This window comes from Eschrichtius robustus, chromosome 8, assembly GCF_028021215.1.
Source record: "Eschrichtius robustus isolate mEscRob2 chromosome 8, mEscRob2.pri, whole genome shotgun sequence".
NCBI classification, from domain to species: domain Eukaryota; kingdom Metazoa; phylum Chordata; class Mammalia; order Artiodactyla; family Eschrichtiidae; genus Eschrichtius; species Eschrichtius robustus.
This window is the reverse complement of record NC_090831.1, coordinates 93,213,911-93,222,354: the sequence shown is the minus strand read 5'-3', so window position 1 is coordinate 93,222,354 and position 8,444 is coordinate 93,213,911. Positions and strand designations below refer to the sequence as shown.

At 41.2% G+C, this 8,444-nt stretch overlaps 1 pseudogene; it reads left to right on the top strand.

Moving 5' to 3' along the window:
• The first annotated feature begins 1,007 nt into the window (after window positions 1-1,007).
• LOC137768517 (stress-induced-phosphoprotein 1 pseudogene) lies at window positions 1,008-2,585 on the top strand (annotated as a pseudogene).
• Window positions 2,586-8,444: the final 5,859 nt, after the last annotated feature.

Below are 8,444 nucleotides of genomic sequence, written 5' to 3'. Positions count from 1 at the left end.
TAAGGGCCAAGATTATGAGGCAGGAAGGACCTGGAATTTGAGTTCAAAAAGAAGGTAGAAGCCAAATTTACTTAGGATTACCTTAACAGTGGAGTGCAGAGGACAGAAGAATAGCATATTTAAAATGCTGGAAGAAAAAACTATCAACCAAGAAATCTATACCCGGCAAACTTTGAGAGAACTTAGATCTGCCTAACAAATATTTACTAAAGAAAGTCCTTCAGACTACTAAGAAATGACTCAGGATGGTGACTTGAATCCACAGGAAGAAACAAAGAGCACCAGAAATGGTAAATATGTGGGTAACTATAAAAAAGTGTATAAATATTCCTTTTCTTTTCTTATAATTACTTTAAGAGACATAAGATCCAAATGTCCATTGGCAAGTGGAGGGGTAAACAATGATACGGAATATTTTCATTATGACAAGTATCCCTATGTTGCCCTTTCATAATCACACTCAACTCCCTTCCCCACTGTACCTCCCACTCCACTCCCTGCCCTGTCCCTGACCCCTGGCAACCACTAATGTCTCCTCAATTTGTATAATTTTGTCATTTCAAGACTGTTGTATGATGGAATCACACAGATATTATGTAACCTTTTTGGATTGGGTTTTTTTCACTCATCACAATTCCCTGGAGATTCATTCAAATTGTTGCACGTATCAATAATCCATTTCTTTTTATTACTGAGTAATATTCAAGGTTATGAATTCCAGTTTCTTTAGTCATTCACCCACTAAAGAATGTTTATTTCCAGTTTTTGGCTATTCCGAATAAAGCTGTTATAGACATTTGTTTACAAGTTTTTACGTGAGGATAAGTTTTTATTTTTCTGGGATAAACACCCAGGAGTACAACTGCTGGATATTATGGTAGTTGCATGTTTAGTTTAAGAAACTGCCAAACTGTTTTCCAAGAGTGGCGAGGAATTATCTTTTAAAAACTTCTAGGCTGGGAACAGGGAGCATATCAAGTCTGTTGAATGGGGTTTGCTGCCAGGCTATGGAGCAGGTAAATGAGCTAAAGTGAAGGGCAATAAGGCCCTGAGTGCTGGCAACATGGATGGTGCATTACAGTGCTGCTCTGAGGCGGTAAGTCAGATCCCCAGGCCCATGTGCTCTCCAGCAATCACTCAGCATCCTACACCAAGAACAGAGACTGCCAGAAGGCTTATGAGGATGGTTGCAAAACCATTGACTTAAAACCTGACTGGGGCAAAGGCTATTCCCAAAAAGCAGCAGCTCTTGAGTTCTTAAACTTATTTAAATCCGCCACTCGAACCTATGACAAGGGTTTAAAACATGAAGCAAACGATCCTCAGCTCAAAGAGGGTTTACAGAATACGGAACCTCAGTCAGCAGAGAGGAAATTCAAGAATGCTTTCAACATGCCCGATCTGTACCAGAAGTTGGAGAGTGATCCCAGGTCAAGGACACTGCTCATGGATCCTACCTACCAGGAACAGATAGAACAATGTCTAACAGGCCGTCTGACCTGGGCAAAAACTGCAACATCCCCAGATCGTGACTACCCTCAGTGTCTCTTTCGAGGCTATCTGGGCAGTATGGATGAGGAGGAAGAAGTTGAGACACCTCCACCACCACCTTCTCCCTAAAAGGAGACCAAGTCAGAGCCAATGGAAGAAGACTTTCCAGAGAATAATAAGCAGGCACTGAAAGAAAGAGTTGGGGAAGGATGCCTGTAAGAAAAAAGACTTTGACACAGCCTTGAAACAGTATGACAGAACCAACGGCCAGGACCCCACCAACATGACTCACATGACCAATCAAGCGGCCATGTATTTCACAAAGGGCGACTAGAGTGAATGTCAGGAGCTTTGTGAGAAGGCCATTGAAGAGGGGCTAGACAAGCAAGAAGACTATCATCAACAGATTGCCAATGCTTATGTCAAATTGACAGAGCCTATTTCAAAGAAGGAAAGTACAAGGATGCCATCCATTTCTACAAATCTCTGGCAGAGCACTGAACCCCAGATGTGCTCAAGAAATGCCAACAGGCAGAGAAAATCCTGAAGGAGCAAGAGTGGCTAGACTACATAAACCCTGGCCTGGCTTTGGAAGTATCCCCAGGCCAGGAAGCACTACACAGAAGCCATCAAACAGGACCCCAAGAGATACCAAATTGTACAGCAATTGAGCTACCTGCTTCATCAAACTCCGGGAGTTTCAGCTGCCACTCAAGGACTGTGAGGAATGTATCCAGCTAGAACTGACCCTCACCAAGGGTTATACATGGAAAGCAGCTGCCCTAAGAAGCAGTGAAGGACCATACAAAAGCCATGGATGTCTGCCAGAAGGCACTAGACCTGGACTCCATTGTAAGGAGGTAGCAGATGTTTACCATGGCTACTTGATGGTCCTGTACAACCAACATGACAGCCCTGAAGATGTGAAGCGATGGGCCATGGCCAAGGTGCAGCAGATGAGTGACCTGGCCATGTGGCTCATCCTGCAACAGATGCAGAAGGACCCCCAGGCACTCAGCGGACACATAAAGAATCCTGTAATAGTGCAGCAGATCTAGAAGCTGCTGGATGTGGGTCTGATTGCAATTCAGTGATGACTTGCTCATCATATCCCTTCCCTTCACCCTCATGTGGAAAAAGGAGCTGGAACTGTGGCAAGCAGCATAGAGCAGAAGGGAGAGAAAGGGAAAAGGCGAACATCTTCTCTCTATGCTTATACAGACCTATGTGGAAGATAGAGAAACTTGTACTGGAGTCATTTGTGCGGCCTCTGGGCCCTCCTAGCATACACACAGTCTCTCCTGCTGCCCCGGAGTTTCATGTGTCCCACCCCTGGCGCTCAGTTGCTGTCCCAGCTGCTCTCGCATAGTTGGTGATTTGGGGGCGGGGAGTAGGCATGTATGTGGAGGGGAGGGTGTTCTTCCCAACCTCAGGCCCAAGTGTCTTCACACTATTAGCTCCATGACCCCTTCACCAACAACACAAGCCAGTCTGGCATGGTTACATGTTTAAAAAAAAAAAAAAAAAAGAAAAAGTAGCTCTGTTTATTGTTAGTACTGACCAGACAAGAGAAAGATAAAGAAAATACATCTTTGTTCAAGCTTAGTTCTTTTACAGGAATAGGAAACTAGAAGTCTATTCAGATCCTCTTATCATAGCTTAATTAATGAGAAAAGGTGACAGTGCATTATTATCAAGGTGCCTTTGAAAAAAAAAGCAATTTATTAATAAAAGCAGCTTAAAACTTCACAACTATTTTTAACGTTGACCTAGGAGCTCAGTACCTGTAGTGCTTTCATGGTCTACTGATGTAATATTTGGCACTGAGCAGACTCTGAATGTTTTACTCAACGTTTTGGGATTAAAATACAGAAACGTTCTTCCCATGTTCCCAAGTATGTAAACCTATTTATCTTGATTTATTTTTATAAAAGAACAAGGCCTCAGAAATACAGATACATGTTCTCTTCCCCAAAACAAAATAAATGTATCCTTTGAAGCTGAAAACTAAAAATTTCAGAAGATTTTTGAATAATTTAGAAGGTTCTAAACCTTGAGACATAATATTCCAATTATGAAATCATTACTGCACAGCAAGTAATTTTGGCCCAAATCTGTTCTCTTGAAATCTGAAGTCAACAGGAGTTCCGTGCAGGAGACAATCACGTTCAACCAGTACAGGGCCACTCCTAAACTTAAAGCTTTTCAGTTCATGAAATATTTATGCATCCTAAACCGGATTTAAAAGTCATCACAGGCATCTACCTGCAGGCAAACTATTCAGTGTTTTCTGCTTTCTCCACATACCAGCTGCCTAGGGTCCCACCCACTCCAGTTGAGTATTTCATACTATTCTCTACGCAACTCTATTCCACCACATCTGAATATCTGAATGCAAGAGATCATAGCTCCCAAGATATTTGGTGCAGGAAGGTCCCTAGAAGTCCTATGTATAATCACTGTGAGGTCTTCAGTTTCTTTCATACAGACAAAAGTCACTTCTCATCATTGATGACATTTCCCTCCTCATTCTATCCAGGTTGGAGCTGCTACGATGTCTTTCTTTGTTCCTATCAGTTATGTAGTATCAACATTCATTTTCCCCTGTAGCATTTTGTATTAATTCACTATCCTTATCCGGAAAATAAAAATTTTATTTAAATTTTTTCTAATTACTCCAGTAGAATTCCTTCCTTTCCCATAATAACCCTCTTAATGATGAGTTTTTATTTCTTATTAGTTGTTATAATACTGGCTTACTTGAAGGAGTTGTAGCCTTTCCTTATATTGAATAAATATAACACATAGTCAGTGAGTGCCTACTATTTTCACTGTGATATCACTGGAAATTCTGTGGTTTAAAAGATGGATAAATTTCCTACCCTAATGAGCTTACAGCCTAATGGTGAAGAGAGACATTAAACAGATCATCACACAAGTAATTAATTACAGTGCTAGCAAGCATAAGAAAAAAAATGCTACAAATGTACACATAAAGGGACTGGTAATCTGGCAGGAATTGTAGCCTAGCAAAAATGATGCTCAGCCTGAGATCTGATAATGATTAGGAGTTAAGAGACAAACGGAAGAAGAAGTGTGTCACTAGAGTGAAAAGGATTTTGGCATAGTTAGGAACCCACAGAATGTCACTGTGTCCGGAACTCAGAGCATAAAGGGGAGAAAGCTGCAAAAGAAAGCTGGAGCCAGATCCTGCTGAGTCTAGTAGGCTCTGAATTTTATTCAAGTTGCATTTGAAGTATTTTCAAGCAAGGGATTGCCATGATCAACTTTGTACTTTAAAAGAATCACTCCTGGAAAATGAAACAAAGTAACCATTTGACTTAGATGGGGTGGGGGGAGAACAAAAGTGGATGAAGGAGCACTATTAGGGGCCTTTTATAGATGCCTAGGAGAGAAATGATGGATTTCTTGGATGATTGTGTTGGTACTGAAGAGGAAAAATACCTTACATGTAAAGCTAATGAGATGTGGTTTTTAACCAGAGCAACTGAATGGCTTGGACAGGTTTAAGGTATATGATTTCAGTTTGGGACGTGTTTGAGTATGGGCTAGAATATGAGTTCCAGGATGACAGATTTTTTTTTGCCTTTTTTGTTCACTGCTGCAACCTGTGCCTCCGGAGACATTCAAGTGGAGATATTGAATAGGCAGCGAGATTATATGGAATTGCAGCTCAGAAGAGAGATTTGGGTTGGTATTAAAAATGTGGGAGTCGGGACTTCCCTGGTGGTCCAGTGGTTAAGAATCTGCCTTTCAATGCAGGGGATGAGGGTTAGATCCCTGGTTGGGGAACTAAGATCCCACATGCCGAGGAGGAACTAAGACCTGCAACTAAGACCCAACACAGCCAAATAAATAAATAAATAAATATTTTTTTAAAATGTGGGAGTCTACTGTATATTAACACATATATGAGGAATCTAGAAAAATGGTACAGGTGAGCCAGTTTGCAAGGCAGAAATAGAGACACAGATGTAGAGAACAAACGTATGGACACCAAGGGGGGAAAGCAGGGTGGGGGTGGTGTGATGAATTGGGAGATTGGGATTGACATGTATATACTAATATGTATAAAATAGATAGCTAATAAAAAAATAAAAATAAAATAAATAAACTTTGTACCTGTTTTTAGAAAAAGAAATGTGCTAGTCAGCAGGATGTAGAATGTAGATCCTCTCAGAAGCCAGGACAATACCGAGCTCCTCTAGGGGAAGGCTGAAGAGTGGGGAAGTCAAGATCAAGGACCGGTGCCCAGCTCGCCTTCTAACAGCTCTCTGCAGCACCATGTGGTTGCCAAAGCATTTAATCATTCTCATCATGACCTCTGTGAGACTCAGTCCTTGTGCTGAAGATGTTCAGGCCCCAGTATCTCCCATTACATCATTCAATTTAGACCTGTTCCACGGGAATACTAAGCCCTTCAACTCTCTCTCTCCACTCCTTCTTTCAAGAGCAGTGGATGGAAGGAAATTTAGGAAAATGGGTTACAGTATAAAATGGAACATGATGCTGAATTGTTGATGGAAGATGCAGACTTTAAAAAAATTAATTAATTAATTTTTATTTTTATTTTTTTGGCTGCGTTGGGTCTTCGTTGCTGTGTGCGGGCTTTCTCTAGTTGCAGCGAGCGGGGGGCTACTCTTCGTTGTGGTGTGTGGGCTTCTCATTGTGGTGGCTTCTCGTTTTGGAGCACAGGCTCTAAGTGCGCGGGCTTCAGTAGTTGTGGCACGTGGGCTCAGTAGTTGTGGCTCGAGGGCTCTAGAGCGCAGGCTCAGTAGTTGTGGTGCATGGGCTTAGTTGCTCCACGGCATGTGAGATCTTCCCAGACCAGGGCCCGAACCCGTGTCCCCTGCATTGGCAGGTGGATTCTTAACCACTGTGCCACCAGGGAAGTCTGGAAGATACAGATTTAATGCTTGACCCTTTCTAGCCATCAGAGCCCAAGTCAGGGTGGTAGGGTACATTTTTTTAGCCAGGAAGTCATTTCTATGCTCTTTATAACTCAGCATACATTTCACACTTAATTTCTCCTTAATACAATACTGGTTAATAAAATGAGATCTCTTCATAGTATGACAGTTGCTAAAAAGGCAAAACTTCTAAAAACCAAACTGGTTAGAACCGGTTTAGAACCAGATTCATTTTTAGAAGTACCTATCTTATACAACAATGAATTCAAAAGTGTAATTTGTTTATTCTATCTATGTGCTTATCAGAATGTAAACTGCACTAGGTAACCAGTACAAATTGTCACCGAAATGGGGAAACCAGAAGTCACTGAGAGTTATGTTAAAAGGCAAAAACAACCACCAAACACTCTGCTCTGTGTCCAGAATAATTGAACATTACTTCTTTCGTAAGCAAGTTGAAATGATTTCTTTTCAAAAGACAGAGTTTAAAGATGCAGTCTGCATAAGATGCTCTTCTCAGTACATGACCCCCCAAAAATCTCTAGTTAATGAAGTTCATTGAATAAACATGGCTATCATCATAACTGATATCATTAGTTGAAGAGAGTTTAAATTTTCTCTTAATATTATTAATATACGCATTACATGACCTTAAAAAAACCTGTTAGTCTAATGAAAGGGTTGTTAGGCTGGTGACACACAAACAGGTCATTCTATACAATGGGAATAATGATGCTTGCCTCAAAAGATTGTTGTGAGAATTAAATGAATTAATGTTTGGAAAGCATTCAGAACAGCCTCTGACACATAGCAAGCCAAATTAGTGTTGGCTGCTATTGCTGCTGTGACTACTTACAGATATAGTTCCTGTTTATCTGCATTAGAGAGATCCTCAGGGTGGGGATTACAGCTATGTTGGAATTACAGTGATTATTACGGTAGTCCCCCCTTATCCTTGGGGGATAAATTCTTTATTGTGTGTGTGTTTTTTGTTTTTTGGTTTTTTTGGCTGTGTTGGGTCTTAGTTGCTGCACACGGGCTTTCTCTAGTTGCGGCGAGCGAGGGCTACTCTTCATTGTGGTGCGCGGGCTTCTCGCTGCTGTGACTTCTCTTGCTGCGAAGCACGGGCTCTAGGGCACATGAGCTTCAATAGTTGTGGCATGCAGGCTCAGCAGTTGTGGTTCTTGGGCTCTAGAGTGCAGGCTCAGTAGTGGTGGCTCATGGGCCTAGTTGCTCCACGGCATGTGGGATCTTCCCTGACCAGGGATTGAACCCGTGTCCCCTGCATTGGCAGGCAGATTCTTAACCACTGCGCCACCAGGGAAGTCCCAGAAGATAAATTCTAAGACCCCCAGCAGATGTCTGAAACTGCAGATAGTACTGAACTCTATACATACTATGTTTTTTCCTATACACACATACTTATGATAAAGTTTAAGTTATAAATCAGACACAGTAAGAGATTAACAATAATAGCTAATAAGATAGAACAATTATTACCATACTGTAATAAAAGTTATGTGAATGTGATCTCTCTCTTTCAAAATATCTTATTGTTCAAATTTAATACCTGTTCCATCTTAACTAAGCACATAATGTGCACTGTGGCTGTAACATGTGTGGTTTGAGGTACACCAGGAAAACTACCATGAGTTTCTTTTTCCCTTTTCACAAAATCACAAATAAAAGGTCTTTGCAACCTCAGCACATGATTTTTTTTCTTAAGTTGAAACGTTCACCTTTTCACTTAAAGGAAGCACTTTATGACTCCTCTTTGGCATATCCAAGTTGCCAGCATCACTACTCTTGCACTTTGGGGGCATTATTAAGTAAAATAAAGGTTACTTGAACACAAGCACTAAAATATCATGACAGGTCATCTGATAACCAAGATGATGCTAAGTGACTAATGGGCAGGACATGCTGGACAAAGTTATGATTCATGTCCCGTGCAGGATGGGGCAGGTTGGTGGGAGAGAACGGCATGCAATTTAAAACTTATGAATTGTTTATTTCTGGAAT